The sequence below is a fragment of the Pagrus pagrus genome, assembly GCF_965226575.1.
Source record: "Pagrus pagrus genome assembly, contig: HAP1_SCAFFOLD_237, whole genome shotgun sequence".
Taxonomy (NCBI): Eukaryota; Metazoa; Chordata; class Actinopteri; order Spariformes; family Sparidae; genus Pagrus; species Pagrus pagrus.
Window position 1 is genome coordinate 65,137 of NW_028175226.1, and position 20,094 is coordinate 85,230.

Here is a 20,094-nt window from a genome sequence, read left to right on the forward strand (position 1 = left end):
TAGCTATTTGTACATACAAAAGAAAGAAAGAAAATAAGAAATTAAAAAAGTAAAATAAAATACAGAGCAGGTCGCTCTTTGATGAAACTGCAGCAGTGCATACAGGAGAAAGACTGAAACTAAAGTATCGATCTCATTCCACTCAAGGAGTGGGAGAAGTACAACACTTTTTAAAAAATAAATAAAAATTCCCACCCCTTTTTAACTACTCTTCAGTTTGTAGCCACACGAATAAACTAACTACATAATACACCTATATGAATATATACCATATATACCCTTCATGAATATCCATATAAATATATAATCACAATAATATATACTACATACCCATCTTTGTAAATCCTTATCTTTGGGGCAGAGGCCTCATCTGGCTTGTACCTGGACTTCTTCTCAGCTGGGACTTTAGACACGTCGTAGTCAGCGGAGCCTCTGTTGTCTCCAGCTGCAGTCTTTGAGCCACTGCGTCTGATTATGAATGAATGAATGAATGAATGAATGAATGAATTTTATTTCGAACATGTATATAAAGAAATAAATGTATGTAGCTATTTGTACATACAAAAGAAAGAAAGAAAATAAGAAATTAAAAAAGTAAAAATAAAAAACAGAGCTAAGACATTACAAAACACTGCACATAGTGGTGGGCGATACTGCATGATTTGGTATCGATCCGATACCAAGTAAATACAGGGCCAGTATCGCCGATACCCATACCGACACCGATACTTTTTAAATTATTAAGTTGGATGCATCATCAAATTGCTAAATCTGAATGAATTTTCATGACTTTTTAGTGTTTTTGGATTATTAATTAGTTAAAACCCAGGACAGACTGTGGGTAAAGTTTATAGGTCAATAGAAAATACATTATCATAACAAAAGTTTTTGTTCAGAAACAATAGAACAGTAACAAAAACAATTTTTCCCCATAAAGTGTCATGTCTGGATTTGTTTCTTAAATAAACAAAGTGCACAAAATGATCTACTACCCTTTTAGAGAACGGTAGTAGATAATTATCTTTTCTTTTTTGTTTTCGTCCGCATGATTTTTTATATGCTTGTATGAATTTGTGAGGGTCACTATCTTAAAGCCTATTTGCAGATCATGCCCTCCTCCTGCTCTGTGTGTGTGTGTGTGTGTGTGTGTGTGTGTGTGTGTGTGTGTGTGTGCTGCTGGCTGCTTGCGTGTTTGCCTGAGTCACGTGACGGTACATCATCAAATCACAAGAGGGGGGAGGTGGAGCAAAGTGTGCCTGCTGTGAGGACTGACTCAGACAGAGGTCGCCTCTTTGATGAAACTGCAGCAGTGCATACAGGAGAAAGACTGAAACTAAAGTATCGATCTCATTCCACTCAAGGAGTGGGAGAAGTACAACACTTTTTAAAAAATAAATAAAAATTCCCATCCCTTTTTAACTACTCTTCAGTTTGTAGCTACACGAATAATCTAACTACATAATACACCTATATATATATATACCATATATACCCTTCATGAATATCCATATAAATATATAATCACAATAATATATACTACATACCCATCTTTGTAAATCCTTATCTTTGGGGCAGAGGCCTCATCTGTCTTGTACCTGGACTTCTTCTCAGCTGGGACTTTAGACACGTCGTAGTCAGCGGAGCCTCTGTTGTCTCCAGCTGCAGTCTTTGAGCCACTGCGTCTGATTATGAATGAATGAATGAATGAATGAATTTTATTTCGAACATGTATATAAAGAAATAAATGTATGTAGCTATTTGTACATACAAAAGAAAGAAAGAAAATAAGAAATTAAAAAAGTAAAAATAAAAAACAGAGCTAAGACATTACAAAACACTGCACATAGTGGTGGGCGATACTGCATGATTTGGTATCGATCCGATACCAAGTAAATACAGGGCCAGTATCGCCGATACCCATACCGACACCGATACTTTTTAAATTATTAAGTTGGATGCATCATCAAATTGCTAAATCTGAATGAATTTTCATGACTTTTTAGTGTTTTTGGATTATTAATTAGTTAAAACCCAGGACAGACTGTGGGTAAAGTTTATAGGTCAATAGAAAATACATTATCATAACAAAAGTTTTTGTTCAGAAACAATAGAACAGTAACAAAAACAATTTTTCCCCATAAAGTGTCATGTCTGGATTTGTTTCTTAAATAAACAAAGTGCACAAAATGATCTACTACCCTTTTAGAGAACGGTAGTAGATAATTATCTTTTCTTTTTTGTTTTCGTCCGCATGATTTTTTATATGCTTGTATGAATTTGTGAGGGTCACTATCTTAAAGCCTATTTGCAGATCATGCCCTCCTCCTGCTCTGTGTGTGTGTGTGTGTGTGTGTGTGTGTGTGTGTGTGTGTGTGTGTGTGTGTGTGTGCTGCTGGCTGCTTGCGTGTTTGCCTGAGTCACGTGACGGTACATCATCAAATCACAAGAGGGGGGAGGTGGAGCAAAGTGTGCCTGCTGTGAGGACTGACTCAGACAGAGGTCGCTCTTTGATGAAACTGCAGCAGTGCATACAGGAGAAAGACTGAAACTAAAGTATCGATCTCATTCCACTCAAGGAGTGGGAGAAGTACAACACTTTTTAAAAAATAAATAAAAATTCCCATCCCTTTTTAACTACTCTTCAGTTTGTAGCTACACGAATAATCTAACTACATAATACACCTATATATATATATATACCATATATACCCTTCATGAATATCCATATAAATATATAATCACAATAATATATACTACATACCCATCTTTGTAAATCCTTATCTTTGGGGCAGAGGCCTCATCTGTCTTGTACCTGGACTTCTTCTCAGCTGGGACTTTAGACACGTCGTAGTCAGCGGAGCCTCTGTTGTCTCCAGCTGCAGTCTTTGAGTGAGCCACTGCGTCTGATTATGAATGAATGAATGAATGAATGAATTTTATTTCGAACATGTATATAAAGAAATAAATGTATGTAGCTATTTGTACATACAAAAGAAAGAAAGAAAATAAGAAATTAAAAAAGTAAAAATAAAAAACAGAGCTAAGACATTACAAAACACTGCACATAGTGGTGGGCGATACTGCATGATTTGGTATCGATCCGATACCAAGTAAATACAGGGCCAGTATCGCCGATACCCATACCGACACCGATACTTTTTAAATTATTAAGTTGGATGCATCATCAAATTGCTAAATCTGAATGAATTTTCATGACTTTTTAGTGTTTTTGGATTATTAATTAGTTAAAACCCAGGACAGACTGTGGGTAAAGTTTATAGGTCAATAGAAAATACATTATCATAACAAAAGTTTTTGTTCAGAAACAATAGAACAGTAACAAAAACAATTTTTCCCCATAAAGTGTCATGTCTGGATTTGTTTCTTAAATAAACAAAGTGCACAAAATGATCTACTACCCTTTTAGAGAACGGTAGTAGATAATTATCTTTTCTTTTTTGTTTTCGTCCGCATGATTTTTTATATGCTTGTATGAATTTGTGAGGGTCACTATCTTAAAGCCTATTTGCAGATCATGCCCTCCTCCTGCTCTGTGTGTGTGTGTGTGTGTGTGTGTGTGTGTGTGTGTGTGTGTGTGTGTGTGTGTGTGCTGCTGGCTGCTTGCGTGTTTGCCTGAGTCACGTGACGGTACATCATCAAATCACAAGAGGGGGGAGGTGGAGCAAAGTGTGCCTGCTGTGAGGACTGACTCAGACAGAGGTCGCTCTTTGATGAAACTGCAGCAGTGCATACAGGAGAAAGACTGAAACTAAAGTATCGATCTCATTCCACTCAAGGAGTGGGAGAAGTACAACACTTTTTAAAAAATAAATAAAAATTCCCATCCCTTTTTAACTACTCTTCAGTTTGTAGCTACACGAATAATCTAACTACATAATACACCTATATATATATATATACCATATATACCCTTCATGAATATCCATATAAATATATAATCACAATAATATATACTACATACCCATCTTTGTAAATCCTTATCTTTGGGGCAGAGGCCTCATCTGTCTTGTACCTGGACTTCTTCTCAGCTGGGACTTTAGACACGTCGTAGTCAGCGGAGCCTCTGTTGTCTCCAGCTGCAGTCTTTGAGCCACTGCGTCTGATTATGAATGAATGAATGAATGAATGAATTTTATTTCGAACATGTATATAAAGAAATAAATGTATGTAGCTATTTGTACATACAAAAGAAAGAAAGAAAATAAGAAATTAAAAAAGTAAAAATAAAAAACAGAGCTAAGACATTACAAAACACTGCACATAGTGGTGGGCGATACTGCATGATTTGGTATCGATCCGATACCAAGTAAATACAGGGCCAGTATCGCCGATACCCATACCGACACCGATACTTTTTAAATTATTAAGTTGGATGCATCATCAAATTGCTAAATCTGAATGAATTTTCATGACTTTTTAGTGTTTTTGGATTATTAATTAGTTAAAACCCAGGACAGACTGTGGGTAAAGTTTATAGGTCAATAGAAAATACATTATCATAACAAAAGTTTTTGTTCAGAAACAATAGAACAGTAACAAAAACAATTTTTCCCCATAAAGTGTCATGTCTGGATTTGTTTCTTAAATAAACAAAGTGCACAAAATGATCTACTACCCTTTTAGAGAACGGTAGTAGATAATTATCTTTTCTTTTTTGTTTTCGTCCGCATGATTTTTTATATGCTTGTATGAATTTGTGGGGTCACTATTTAAAGCCTATTTGCAGATCATGCCCTCCTCCTGCTCCGTGTGTGTGTGTGTGTGTGTGTGTGTGTGTGTGCTGCTGGCTGCTTGCGTGTTTGCCTGAGTCACGTGACGGTACATCATCAAATCACAAGAGGGGGGAGGTGGAGCAAAGTGTGCCTGCTGGGAGGGCTTACTCAGACAGACACAGACAGCCAGGTCGCCTCTTTGATGAAACTGCAGCAGTGCATACAGGAGAAAGACTGAAACTAAAGTATCGATCTCATTCCACTCAAGGAGTGGGAGAAGTACAACACTTTTTAAAAAATAAATAAAAATTCCCACCCCTTTTTAACTACTCTTCAGTTTGTAGCTACACGAATAGCCTAACTACATAATACACCTATATAAATATATACCATATATACCCTTCATGAATATCCATATAAATATATAATCACAATAATATATACTACATACCCATCTTTGTAAATCCTTATCTTTGGGGCAGAGGCCTCATCTGTCTTGTACCTGGACTTCTTCTCAGCTGGGACTTTAGACACGTCGTAGTCAGCGGAGCCTCTGTTGTCTCCAGCTGCAGTCTTTGAGCCACTGTGTCTGATTGTCTTTGGGGAAGAGACAGGCCTTGACTCTTGTTCAACACTGGCAGCGCCGGCAGAGGCTCTGTTGTCTCGGGTTGCACTCTTTGAGCTAATGCTTCCGATTGCCTTTGGGGCAGAGGTCACATTGACAATATACACTTCTTCATCATTGTCAGAGTTGCTACTGGAGTCGCTGCTGGAGTCACTGCTGCTGTCGCTGCTGCTGTTGCTGTTGCTGTTGCTGTCACTGTCACTGCTGCTGCTGTTGGTGTTACTGTCGTTCTTCCAGGCTCTCTTTTTTTTATTACAGGTTGAGGGAGGGGTAGCCTTGGACGACTGCACTCTGGACGTACTGTGCTTGTGTAAAGCACCTGTGTCTTGTCTACCAAGCTTTGCTGTTGGAACGCTACCTGTGTCACTGTGAATTTGATCACCGGAGACTTTGGCTCTCACCACACCAATAACTGAGCTGTCTGATTCTGTCCTTCTCTTATGGTTTACACAAGTCTTAGTAATCTCTTGACTATAATTACCAACAGTCCATCTAAGACTTGTAGATTGGGATCTGTTGCCACTGTCATGCTGCCTGTCTCTCTCATCGGTCTTATGGTACTTACTTTTACTAGAGGACACTGTCAATTCTTGAGGTTCTTCAGATATCCGACGTTTTCCACTTCCAGTAGCATGGCACACTGGTGTTTTGTAACCAATGTTCTTCCAGAGTGGACCTTGTTCAGACCCGTGTCTGTCAACCCGAGATTGACATCGATAGGTTCCTCTTCCTCTTCCTCTTCCTCTTCCTCTGCCATAAGGACCCTCGGGGTGTCTCGGGTGGCCAATGTTATGAGCAACCACATACTGTTCTTGGTACGCTCTATTGTCAAACCTTTTATTACTTTCCCCACACCACCGTCTTTGTTCCATTTTGCGCACAGGAGATGGTGTAGATTCTCTCAGTTCTGTATCAGGTTGATGCAATTGCTTGTATTTAGGATGATGTCCACGTACGATCCCAGTTTTGTTTTGTCCTTTGACCTTGCCTTTGTCTTCTTCATAGCAGCTCATATTCTCAGTCCAGAGTCTAAGTTACACTGACTTTACTGTCTGTGTAACTTCACTTATATTAAGCAGAGACTCCTCCTAAGAATTTCAAGTCTCAACAGACACACACACACACACACACACACACACACACACACACACACACACACACACACACATAACAGTATACCCTTGCATATGCAGGCAGTACCTGCTGGATGACATCATTTTAATTGGATCAAATAGTACCGGATTGATAAGTCCGAGTCAATTGGACCGAAAAGCACTGGTTGGATGATTTGAGCCTCGTTATGGTTCATGACACACACACACACACACACACACACACACACACACACACACACACACACACACGGATGATTTGAGCCTCGTTATGGTTCATGACACACACACACACACACACACACACACACACACACACACACACACACACACACTTTGCTTTGCTGTCTAATTAGCAGGGGAATACATCACTGCATGTCACACATGAAGAAATGCTTCAAATTTAAGACTTTAACATTCATTTGTTTCTGTTCAGTGATACTATCATTATCCCCATCATCACTTATAGAATAGTGCCATCATAAGGTGATTTAGGCCATTTTCCTTACAAAAAACAAGCTAGGCCTATTTCACTGTCAAAAGGTGGACACATATTAAAGTTAAAAGTGGATAAAAACAGTAGGACTCACTCCATCTATATTTGTTGTAGACAGGATATAATGTAGACATGATTAGCAGGGGAATACATCACTGTCTGTTGTACATTCAAAGGAAAGCCTTTGGCTTGACTTGCAGAAGGCATGGGATAGTGTTAGTGTTGAAGTTCTCAGGAAATATTATGACACCATGCCAAAGAGATGTGCTGCTGTAATTGCTGCAAAAGGTGGACAAGTATTAAAGTTAAAAGTGGATAAAAACAGTAGGACTCCATCTGCATGTTTCATGAACATTATGAAATGAAATCATGTTTTGGAGGGGGAAAAAAGGTCAATATTTTCTGATCTGTCAGGTGTTCTAATAATTTTGGCCACCACTGTATATAAGACATACAAATGTATAATGTTAAATAATAATAAGACACACACACACACACACACACACACACACACACACACACACACTTTGCATTGCTGTCTAATTAGCAGGGGAATACATCACTGCATGTCACACATGAAGAAATGCTTCAAATTTAACCCTCATGTTGTGTTCATTTCATGTTAAACAATTTTGTGTTCCCGGTCAAAAATGACCGTTCCATTAAAACTCATCATAAAAACTCTAATAATACATATATTATCACTACTTGTTGTGTTAGATTTTTTTTTTATCAACTTAAGTTCTTGTGAACATTGCAAGTTTTGAACTTCTTTTTGTTATTTATGCCCTCTATGCCTCATTGATCTGAGCGGGTACATCTTGAATTTGAGTTCTAAAAAACACAATTTCTGGATTATTTTGACTATAAGAAATAATCAGATGAAACATAGTATACTGTTTATCACAGACTACTTTGGGTCAAAGATACCATGGACATTTGTTTTGAAACCATTTAATATTTTTATACAGTTACATAAAATAACACCTGTGTGGTGATCAAAAATATAATCAAGAGCTGCATTTACTGTATATCAATCTGCCATGGTGCTGCCACACAGTGCACTGAACAATGAGCAGGGCCTCAAAAAAGCCTTATATACCAAAGCTACGAGAAAAGTTCAATGTTATTGAAAGTTTGTTGCAACTGTCTGCGAGAACTACCAACAGGTGAGAGAAAGACAGAGAGAGAAAGACAGAGAGAGTGTGTGCACGTGTCCATCTGACAAATGAGAATGTGCCTGAGCTCAGTTTTTTTCCCGTGGGATCATTTCCTGTTTGGCAATATGGAGGGGAGTGTGGCCTTGATCTGAGTGCATCGTGTTCTCACACACAGAAATATAATTGCATGATAGCTGCATGAGACATAACACCTGCAGCAGTACATTTACTTTGTTAGCAAGATTATATTTTCCACAAACTATAGACAGTGTGAACAATTTCAAAATAATGGACAAGAGAAAGACGTTTGAGTTGCAACATTATTTTCAAAAAGATACAAACCTCTTGTAATTAAAATGAAAAAAAGACAATTGCGATTACTTACATGATACTATGAGTTTTATAGCAAAAATGTATAATGTTCCAATATATTGGAAAAGACGGGAGACACACACACACACACACACACACACACACACACACATTTCCATAACAGTACAGCCTCGCAAATGCAGGCAGTACCTGCTGGATGACATCATTTTAATTGGATCAAATAGTACCGGATTGATAAGTCCGAGTCAATTGGACCGAAAAGCACTGGTTGGATGATTTGAGCCTCGTTATGGTTCATGACACACACACCCACGCACACACACACACACACACACACACACACACACACTTTGCATTGCTGTCTAATTAGCAGGGGAATACATCACTGCATGTCACACATGAAGAAATGCTTCAAATTTAACCCTCATGTTGTGTTCATTTCATGTTAAACAATTTTGTGTTCCCGGTCAAAAATGACCGTTCCATTAAAACTCATCATAAAAACTCTAATAATACATATATTATCACTACTTGTTGTGTTAGATTTTTTTATCAACTTAAGTTCTTGTGAACATTACAAGTTTTGAACTTCTTTTTGTTATTTATGCCCTCTATGCCTCATTGATCTGAGCGGGTACATCTTGAATTTGAGTTCTAAAAAACACAATTTCTGGATTATTTTGACTATAAGAAATAATCAGATGAAACATAGTATACTGTTTATCACAGACTACTTTGGGTCAAAGATACCATGGACATTTGTTTTGAAACCATTTAATATTTTTATACAGTTACATAAAATAACACCTGTGTGGTGATCAAAAATATAATCAAGAGCTGCATTTACTGTATATCAATCTGCCATGGTGCTGCCACACAGTGCACTGAACAATGAGCAGGGCCTCAAAAAAGCCTTATATACCAAAGCTATGAGAAAAGTTCAATGTTATTGAAAGTTTGTTGCAACTGTCTGCGAGAACTACCAACAGGTGAGAGAAAGACAGAGAGAGAAAGACAGAGAGAGTGTGTGCACGTGTCCATCTGACAAATGAGAATGTGCCTGAGCTCAGTTTTTTTTCCCGTGGGATCATTTCCTGTTTGGCAATATGGAGGGGAGTGTGGCCTTGATCTGAGCGCATCGTGTTCTCACACACAGAAATATAATTGCATGATAGCTGCATGAGACATAACACCTGCAGCAGTAAATTTACTTTGTTAGCAAGATTATATTTTCCACAAACTATAGACAGTGTGAACAATTTCAAAATAATGGACAAGAGAAAGACGTTTGAGTTGCAACATTATTTTCAAAAAGATACAAACCTCTTGTAATTAAAATGAAAAAAAGACAATTGCGATTACTTACATGATACTATGAGTTTTAAAGCAAAAATGTATAATGTTCCAATATATTGGAAAAGACGGGAGACACACACACACACACACACACACACACACACACACACACACAGAGAGAGAGAGAGAGAGATCACACCACACACACACACACACACACACACACACACACACACACAGAGTTTGCATTGCAACAGGAAATGCCGTCCCCCATGTAGAGAGAATGGAAAAGACAGAGTTTCCAGGAACCAGGACTTTAGTATTGAGTTATTCTGGTAACGTGTGAGGAGGAAAGAGAAAACTGACAGACTCCGTGTTGAAGGACAGACGGGACGGTAAGATTGACTCAAATATCCTTTTATTTTACTTGTTGAGTAGTTTTGGGACCACAACGAGTATAATACATCGGGAATGGTACATTATTTTGGTTTGGTTTGATTTAGATTGCATTAAGGTGTTTGTGGGCCCAGAGTGTGTGTTTAAGTAACGTTGAAGTTGATAAATTGAGATTTTCTGAAGTAATCCATTTGAGGATGTGTTAAAAACAGTGTTAAAAGTTTTTTGTCTGTGTATATAATACAATGTAAAATTTTTCTTTAAAAAAAAGGAATAATTTATTTATAGTATTTCCTGGAAAAAAAGGGGACAGTAATATTTTAATTTCATTTTTTTGTTATATTGGAAAAGGTGGGAGGGAGAGACAAATACAAACGTATTTGCAAATGTGTATTAATGTCTCTGTACGTATTTAGATATGTGTGTTCGTGTTGACATTTGTATGTATGTGTTCAGATCTGTGTGTCCGTGTTTACGTTATTTTGGTTTGGGTATATATTTAGGTGTAGGATTTAGATTGTATTAAGGTGTGTGTTTAGTGAGGGTTTTTTTTTTTGCCCTTAAACGTGTCAAGTGAATAAGGAATTAAGGTGTTTGTGGGCCCAGAAAGTGTATTTAAGTAACTGTGAAGTTGATAAAGTGAAATTTAGATTAACTTTATCATTGTTAAGTGAGACATTGGAGCATGCATGCAATCATCTTCTGATGATTGTATACCCTGACCTCATGCTCACAACCTCACGCTGCCTGGCTGCTGTTGAGAGGCAGATCACAATGGATTCTCGATTGTTTGCTGTCAGTTAGGTTCATGTTTTAGCAGAATGTGAACAAAATATGAACTTTTAGTTACAGTAAGTTTAGGGTAACGATCATCTGTTAGTGTCACCCCAATACATCGGGAATGGTACATTATTTTGGTTTGGTTTGATTTAGATTGCATTAAGGTGTTTGTGGGCCCAGAGTGTGTGTTTAAGTAACGTTGAAGTTGATAAATTGAGATTTTCTGAAGTAATCCATTTGAGGATGTGTTAAAAACAGTGTTAAAAGTTTTTTGTCTGTGTATATAATACAATGTAAAATTTTTCTTTAAAAAAAAGGAATAATTTATTTATAGTATTTCCTGGAAAAAAAGGGGACAGTAATATTTTAATTTCATTTTTTTGTTATATTGGAAAAGGTGGGAGAGAGAGACAAATACAAAAGTATTTGCAAATGTGTATTAATGTCTCTGTACGTATTTAGATATGTGTGTTCGTGTTGACATTTGTATGTATGTGTTCAGATCTGTGTGTCCGTGTTTACGTTATTTTGGTTTGGGTATATATTTAGGTGTAGGATTTAGATTGTATTAAGGTGTGTGTTTAGTGAGGGGTTTTTTTTTTGCCCTTAAACGTGTCAAGTGAATAAGGAATTAAGGTGTTTGTGGGCCCAGAAAGTGTATTTAAGTAACTGTGAAGTTGATAAAGTGAAATTTAGATTAACTTTATCATTGTTAAGTGAGACATTGGAGCATGCATGCAATCATCTTCTGATGATTGTATGCCCTGAGCTCAGGCTCACAACCTCACGCTGCCTGGCTGTTGTTGAGAGGCAGATCACAATGGATTCTCGATTGTTTGCTGTCAGTTAGGTTCATGTTTTAGCAGAATGTGAACAAAATATGAACTTTTAGTTACAGTAAGTTTAGGGTAACGATCATCTGTTAGTGTCACCCCAATAGTGACACGCTCAATGTGTAGATTGTACTGCTACAGCAGCCAGGCAGCGTCAGTTCAGGGCAAAGGAAAATGACAGACAAATCTTTTCTACACTTGCGGATCGCGACACTGAACACACACACACACACACAGATCTGAATACCCACACAAAGATCTGAATACACACACACAGTTTGAGATGCACATTTGCAAATAGTTTTGCAACAATTAGAACTCCATACCTCCCACACAAAGGAGGAAGCTACATAAAACCCGAGAGAGATATAGAGAGTCAGATGTCACTGCATGTCACACATTAAGAAATGTTTCAATGTAAAGACTAAGACTCATTTATTTCTGTTTATTGATACTGTCATTTTTCTCATTATTACTTATTGTTCTATTACTGTTTATTATTTTAAACATGCACACGAACACACAGATAATTATTGTCTTATTTTATTTTTCTTAAATTTTACTCTATTTATTTATATTAACTTATGAAGTGTATTTTTGTCCTGTTTAATTGACTCTGCGGCGGGTGCTTGTGTACTTGTGTTGTGTTATTTGTGCTGCTTTCTTTTCACTATTTTATAACTTGTGTGTTTCAGGTATGACAGAGAAGAGAGAGGAAAACAAATGTGGTGCAGTTGTAGGACGACTGGTTCCCAACCCAGTCAGCTCCTCACCACGCAGCGGTAGCCACCACGGACGCCTGAGTTAACAACGTCAACTAGCCAACGGCGTTAGCCGAGCAGCTGGCCCACGAGAGAGAACCCAGTCCCCCGACTACAACGGCGGAGAGGAGCAGAGGATCCGGTGGACAGGTGCTGACGGCGTTAGCCTAGCAGCTGGCCCACGAGAGACAGCCCAGTCCCCCGACTACAACGGCGGAGAGGAGCAGAGGATCCGGTGGACAGGTGCTGACGGCGTTAGCCTAGCAGCTGGCCCACGAGAGACAGCCCAGTCTCCCTGCTCGTGTGAGAGCTAAGCTTGTGAGAAACCACAATGGAGGAAGAGGGGGGTGTCAGACTTTGCGGGCGCGGCAACATACCACCACTGCCCCCAGTCATACTAACTGTCATGTTGCTGGTAAGTTGGTAAATTGAAATTTTCTGAAGTAATCCATTTGAGGATTATAGTGTTGAAGTTTTGTCACACCAAATGTCTGTGCATATAGTACTGTGTAAAGTGTGTACACACACACCCACACAGAAACATGTCCTCACAATTGATGTCTTATTTTATTTTCTTCAATTTTTACTCTATTTATATATGTATATATTAACTCATGAAGTGTATTTGTGTTCTGTTTAATTGACTCTTTGCGCTTTAGCAACACAGTCTCTGTGACATTCATGCAAATAAAGTAAATTTGAATTGAGAGTGAGAGAGACAGAGAGACAGAGAGAGCTGACACATAGATTTAATGACAATGACAATGACATTGTTGATCATGTTAACAATATGCTGAGCCTTAGACAGATTTGTATTATGTTCGCATTTGAAGTTGTTATGGAATGCAATGTGAATAAAATAAAAAAGTACGGTGTGATTTCTTCATTATACACCAGTAGACACCACATGGATATACAAGAGTCTAAGGAGGAAGTCAAAGGAGGAAGCTACATAAAACCCGAGAGAGAGAGAGAGAGAGAGAGAGAGAGAGAGAGAGAGAGAGAGAGAGAGAGAGTCAGATGTCACTGCATGTCACACATTAAGAAATATTTCAATGTAAAGACTGAAAGACTCATTTATTTCTGTTCCCTTTTGCTACACTTCTGCCGCGGCAGATCTGCAAATGCGTGCCATGATCCGCAAGTGTAGAAAAAAGTCATCTGTGACTTTCCTTTGCCCTGAGCTCAGGCTCACAACCTCACGCTGCCTGGCTGCTGTTGAGACACAGACCACAATGGATTCTCGATTGTTTGCTGTCAGGTAAAGCAACACTAGGTAACTTCCCAGAGAGGGTAGGTACATACCTGATGTAAAGAAGTCTAGTGCGACCTGGCATTGGCATTGGTTTACAAAAAATCCAAGTAGCTGCTGGCTAAATCCACCGATGAATAAACGTGTCTTAAAGCAGGTCGCACTAGACTTCTTTATGTCAGGTATGTACTGTACCTACCCGCTCTGGGAAGTTACACAGTGCGGTTTCTGCCGCCGTGACCCCAGCCAAGCTGCAGAGGCGTCACCATTCATCATATTAACCATTATTCTACCACATAACTGAGTTTAGAAATATTATTTTAAGGTCGAAAAACTACCTAGTGTTGCTTTAAGTTCATGTTTTAGCAGAATGTGAAAACAATATGAACTTTTACTTACAGTAACTTATTAGTAATACTTATTCTCATTATTACTTATTGTTCTATTACTGTTTATTATTTTAAACATGCACACGAACACACAGATAATTATTGTCTTATTTTATTTTTCTTAAATTTTACTCTATTTATTTATATTAACTTATGAAGTGTATTTTTGTCCTGTTTAATTGACTCTGCGGCGGGTGCTTGTGTACTTGTGTTGTGTTATTTGTGCTGCTTTCTTTTCACTATTTTATAACTTGTGTGTTTCAGGTATGACAGAGAAGAGAGAGGAAAACAAATGTGGTGCAGTTGTAGGACGACTGGTTCCCAACCCAGTCAGCTCCTCACCACGCAGCGGTAGCCACCACGGACGCCTGAGTTAACAACGTCAACTAGCCAACGGCGTTAGCCGAGCAGCTGGCCCACGAGAGAGAACCCAGTCCCCCGACTACAACGGCGGAGAGGAGCAGAGGATCCGGTGGACAGGTGCTGACGGCGTTAGCCTAGCAGCTGGCCCACGAGAGACAGCCCAGTCCCCCGACTACAACGGCGGAGAGGAGCAGAGGATCCGGTGGACAGGTGCTGACGGCGTTAGCCTAGCAGCTGGCCCACGAGAGACAGCCCAGTCTCCCTGCTCGTGTGAGAGCTAAGCTTGTGAGAAACCACAATGGAGGAAGAGGGGGGTGTCAGACTTTGCGGGCGCGGCAACATACCACCACGGCCCCCAGTCATACTAACTGTCATGTTGCTGGTAAGTTGGTAAATTGAAATTTTCTGAAGTAATCCATTTGAGGATTATAGTGTTGAAGTTTTGTCACACCAAATGTCTGTGCATATAGTACTGTGTAAAGTGTGTACACACACACCCACACAGAAACATGTCCTCACAATTGATGTCTTATTTTATTTTCTTCAATTTTTACTCTATTTATATATGTATATATTAACTCATGAAGTGTATTTGTGTTCTGTTTAATTGACTCTTTGCGCTTTAGCAACACAGTCTCTGTGACATTCATGCAAATAAAGTAAATTTGAATTGAGAGTGAGAGAGACAGAGAGACAGAGAGAGCTGACACATAGATTTAATGACAATGACAATGACATTGTTGATCATGTTAACAATATGCTGAGCCTTAGACAGATTTGTATTATGTTCGCATTTGAAGTTGTTATGGAATGCAATGTGAATAAAATAAAAAAGTACGGTGTGATTTCTTCATTATACACCAGTAGACACCACATGGATATACAAGAGTCTAAGGAGGAAGTCAAAGGAGGAAGCTACATAAAACCCGAGAGAGAGAGAGAGAGAGAGAGAGAGAGAGAGAGAGAGAGAGAGTCAGATGTCACTGCATGTCACACATTAAGAAATATTTCAATGTAAAGACTGAAAGACTCATTTATTTCTGTTCCCTTTTGCTACACTTCTGCCGCGGCAGATCTGCAAATGCGTGCCATGATCCGCAAGTGTAGAAAAAAGTCATCTGTGACTTTCCTTTGCCCTGAGCTCAGGCTCACAACCTCACGCTGCCTGGCTGCTGTTGAGACACAGACCACAATGGATTCTCGATTGTTTGCTGTCAGGTAAAGCAACACTAGGTAACTTCCCAGAGAGGGTAGGTACATACCTGATGTAAAGAAGTCTAGTGCGACCTGGCATTGGCATTGGTTTACAAAAAATCCAAGTAGCTGCTGGCTAAATCCACCGATGAATAAACGTGTCTTAAAGCAGGTCGCACTAGACTTCTTTATGTCAGGTATGTACTGTACCTACCCGCTCTGGGAAGTTACACAGTGCGGTTTCTGCCGCCGTGACCCCAGCCAAGCTGCAGAGGCGTCACCATTCATCATATTAACCATTATTCTACCACATAACTGAGTTTAGAAATATTATTTTAAGGTCGAAAAACTACCTAGTGTTGCTTTAAGTTCATGTTTTAGCAGAATGTGAAAACAATATGAACTTTTACTTACAGTAACTTATTAGTAATACTTATTCTCATTATTACTTATTATTCTATTACTGTTTATTATTTTAAACATGCACACGAACACACAGACAATTATTGTCTTTTTTATTTTTCTTAAATTTTACTCTATTTTTATATGTTTATATTAACTTATGAAGTGTATTTTTGTCCTGTTTAATTGACTCTGTGGTGGGTGCTTGTGTACTTGTGTTGTGTTATTTGTGCTGCTTTCTTTTCACTATTTTATAACTTGTGTGTTTCAGGTATGACAGAGAAGAGAGAGGAAAACAAATGTGGTGCAGTTCTAGGACGACTGGTTCCCAACCCAATCAGCTCCTTACCACGCAGTGGTAGCCACCACGGACGCCTGAGTTAACAACGTCAACTAGCCAACGGCGTTAGCCGAGCAGCTGGCCCACGAGAGACAGCCCAGTCTCCCTACGACACGGCGGAGAGGAGCAGAGGATCCGGTGGGTAGGCGCTGATGGCATTAGCCTAGCAGCTGGCCCACGAGAGACAGCCCAGTCTCCCTACGACACGGCGGAGAGGAGCAGAGGATCCGGTGGGTAGGCGCTGATGGCATTAGCCTAGCAGCTGGCCCACGAGAGACAGCCCAGTCTCCCTACGACGACGGTGGAGAGGAGCAGAGGATCCGGTGGGTAGGCGCTGATGGCATTAGCCTAGCAGCTGGCCCACGAGAGACAGCCCAGTCTCCCTACGACACGGCGGAGAGGAGCAGAGGATCCGGTGGACAGGTGCTGATGGCATTAGCCTAGCAGCTGGCCCACGAGAGACAGCCCAGTCTCCCTACGACGACGGTGGAGAGGAGCAGAGGATCCAGTGGACAGGCGCCGATGGCGTTAGCCAAGCAGCTGACCCTCCAACTGACTGCCGCAGTGGCCGCATGACGGACTGTGGACTCAGGGAGTGTGTCACCTTGCCTACTCCAAAGATACCCTGCTAGCCCTGTGGGACAAAAACAGCGCACCCTCTGACCATCTCCCTGCTCGTGTGAGAGCTAAGCTGGTGAGAAACCACAGTGGAGGAAGAGGGGGTGTCAGACTTTGCGGACGCGGCAACATACCACCACTGCCCCCAGTCATACTAACTGTCAGGTTGCTGGTAAGTGGGTAAATTGAGATTTTCTGAAGTAATCCATTTGAGGGTTTTTGTCTGTGCATATGGTACTGTGTAAAGTGTGTACACACACACCCACACAGAAACATGTCCTCACAATTGATGTCTTATTTTATTTTCTTCAATTTTTACTCTATGTATATATGTATATATTAACTCATGAAGTGTATTTGTGTTCTGTTTAATTGACTCTTTGCGCTTTAGCAACACAGTCTCTGTGACATTCATGCAAATAAAGTAAATTTGAATTGAGAGTGAGAGAGACAGAGAGACAGAGAGAGCTGACACATAGATTTAATGACAATGACAATGACATTGTTGATCATGTTAACAATATGCTGAGCCTTAGACAGATTTGTATTATGTTCGCATTTGAAGTTGTTATGGAATGCAATGTGAATAAAATAAAAAAGTACGGTGTGATTTCTTCATTGTACACCAGTAGACACCACATGGATATACAAGAGTCTAAGGTATCCAGGGGCCATCAAGTATCTCAATGATTTCTTCAAGTACACAGGAATATTCAGGTGGGCTGTCAAAGTCTTCATGTAACCATAGTAAGGGCTGTAGTAGGCTGTTTGTGTCGCTCCAATCAACATTGGTTTCGGGGAAGTTCGTCAGCATCTCGTCAAACAGAAAGATGTCAGTGTTCATACACAGTAATTCGCTTTCGCGATACTCTGTCTTTGTATCATTGGACTGCATTGTCACGTCAGTCTGGACACCACTGTTATCATCTGCCATCCCTCAGTGGAATTGGAGTTTGGGTCTCTGGTGATCAGAGAAAGTGTTTGTTTATTCAGTCACAAATCACACACACACACAGGATATAATGTAGACGGTTCTGCTGTATAATTAGCAGGGGAATACATCACTGCATGTCACAAATGAATAGTCACTGAGCCTGTATCTGGTCAGGATCTGTCTCGCCTTTCTATGTCTGACAGTACAGATATATTCTGCTAATTCTCTCTCAAAAATAATTGTGAGTGTGTGTGAGTCTTAAAGACACAAAAAATAAGATCAACAAAAAGTAAACATACCATGTGGTCAATGTTTGACAGTTGAGGTGGAGGCAGAGATGCACTTTCTTACTTTTCTCTAACACTTACAGACAGATTCACCTCCTGTTACGTGAAACAGCATAGATTTGCCAATGCAAACAGTACAGCATCAAGTCATCAAAAAATATCATAGGCAGATGGCATATGGAAACCTATATTGTTACGCGTAACCGGAGGTGAATCTGTCTGCAATCTAACTTTGTCCAAGTAGTATCATTCGTTCCAATTGACACGAAATTGTCCAACCTATGCTGTAAGTGAGTCTGGCTGTAATCAAACTTTCCCCAGGTCAACAAAAACTATCATAGGCAGAAGGCATAGGGAAACCTGTGCAGTTACGCGCAGTGTCCCACCTATGCTGTAGTGTTACGCGTAACTGCTGTTTGATTACAGCCAGACTCACTTACAGCATAGGTTGGATGATTTCTTGTCAATTGGAACGAATGACACCACTTGGATAACATTGTTTCAGATGGACCGAATGATTTCCGTTGGATAATGTGAACCTTGCTGCTACGCGTAACCGGAGGTGAATCTGTCTGCAATCTAACTTTGTCCAAGTAGTATCATTCGTTCCAATTGACACGAAATTGTCCAACCTATGCTGTAAGTGAGTCTGGCTGTAATCAAACTTTCCCCAGGTCAACAAAAACTATCATAGGCAGAAGGCATAGAGAAACCTGTGCAGTTACGCGCAGTGTCCCACCTATGCTGTAGTGTTACGCGTAACTGCTGTTTGATTACAGCCAGACTCACTTACAGCATAGGTTGGATGATTTCTTGTCAATTGGAACGAATGACACCACTTGGATAACATTGTTTCAGATGGACCGAATGATTTCTGTTGGATAATGTGAACCTTGCTGCTACGAATCATCACAGTGCAATCAGGGTGGATGTTGTGTAAATGACTGTGAATGACCATGTCAGCAGTGGGTGGACTTCCAACTACTGTAAAGTCAAAACAGCTTCCTTTAAGCCAACCCACGTTAGGTGCATAAGTAGGGCATGTAAAAGGGACTACGTGAGACACATCAACATCACAGTCCTTCTGTCTCTGAAGGGAGAGGTACTCACTTGTGCTCTTCTCATCACACTGAAGGTCACAGCACACTCACTGCGCACAGCCTGGATGACTTACAACTGGGGTTCTATTGGATATTGAGTGACTTTCCACGAACAGCGCTACACGATGAAGGACAATACTCGCTTCATTGTGACGGATCGCCCGCCGTGGTATTCCAAGTCTGCTCACAAGAACGTTTTCGAGTGTGAAAGTGCACTGGGACTGTTCGAGAAGGTGGTCGACCTGATGATATGCAAGGAGGGTGAACTGTCTGACAGGGAGAAGATGTACAATCCGAAGAATGTCTACAAGATCATCAGGGACAAGGTGATTCGGGACGCCGATGCTATTCCACAAAAGCCGTCACACTCTCTGTTGCTTGCGCTAATGGACCTTGTGGACATCGCAGGTGGAAACGACTTTGAGTCTACGGCTGGTGTAGACAGGGCTGGTGTCAAACACGTGCTGCTGGCTTTAGATAACTACACCACCTTTTTTGTACCGAATAAAGACTTGATAAGCGCCAGCGGCAAGAAAGTAATCCCTGTGGTCACCCAGTACTCTGCACAACAAAACGTCGTGTTCCGTGACGGCAAAAGGTCTATGGTCGGCACCTACCTTGTCGGGATTAAAACAATGGACAAAGGGGGCAGTGGAAAGTCGCACTTTGTGCAAGAGGTGCTGTTTGTCC

General features: G+C 40.1%; 1 long non-coding RNA gene across 1 annotated transcript; it reads left to right on the forward strand.

Moving 5' to 3' along the window:
• Positions 1-10,087: 10,087 nt before the first annotated feature.
• Positions 10,088-17,684, forward strand: LOC311254070. The gene is made up of 4 exons (XR_014622181.1): positions 10,088-10,150; positions 12,460-12,940; positions 14,431-14,911; positions 16,397-17,684. It is a non-coding gene; the product is annotated as an uncharacterized lncRNA (long non-coding RNA).
• The last annotated feature ends 2,410 nt before the right edge of the window (positions 17,685-20,094 follow it).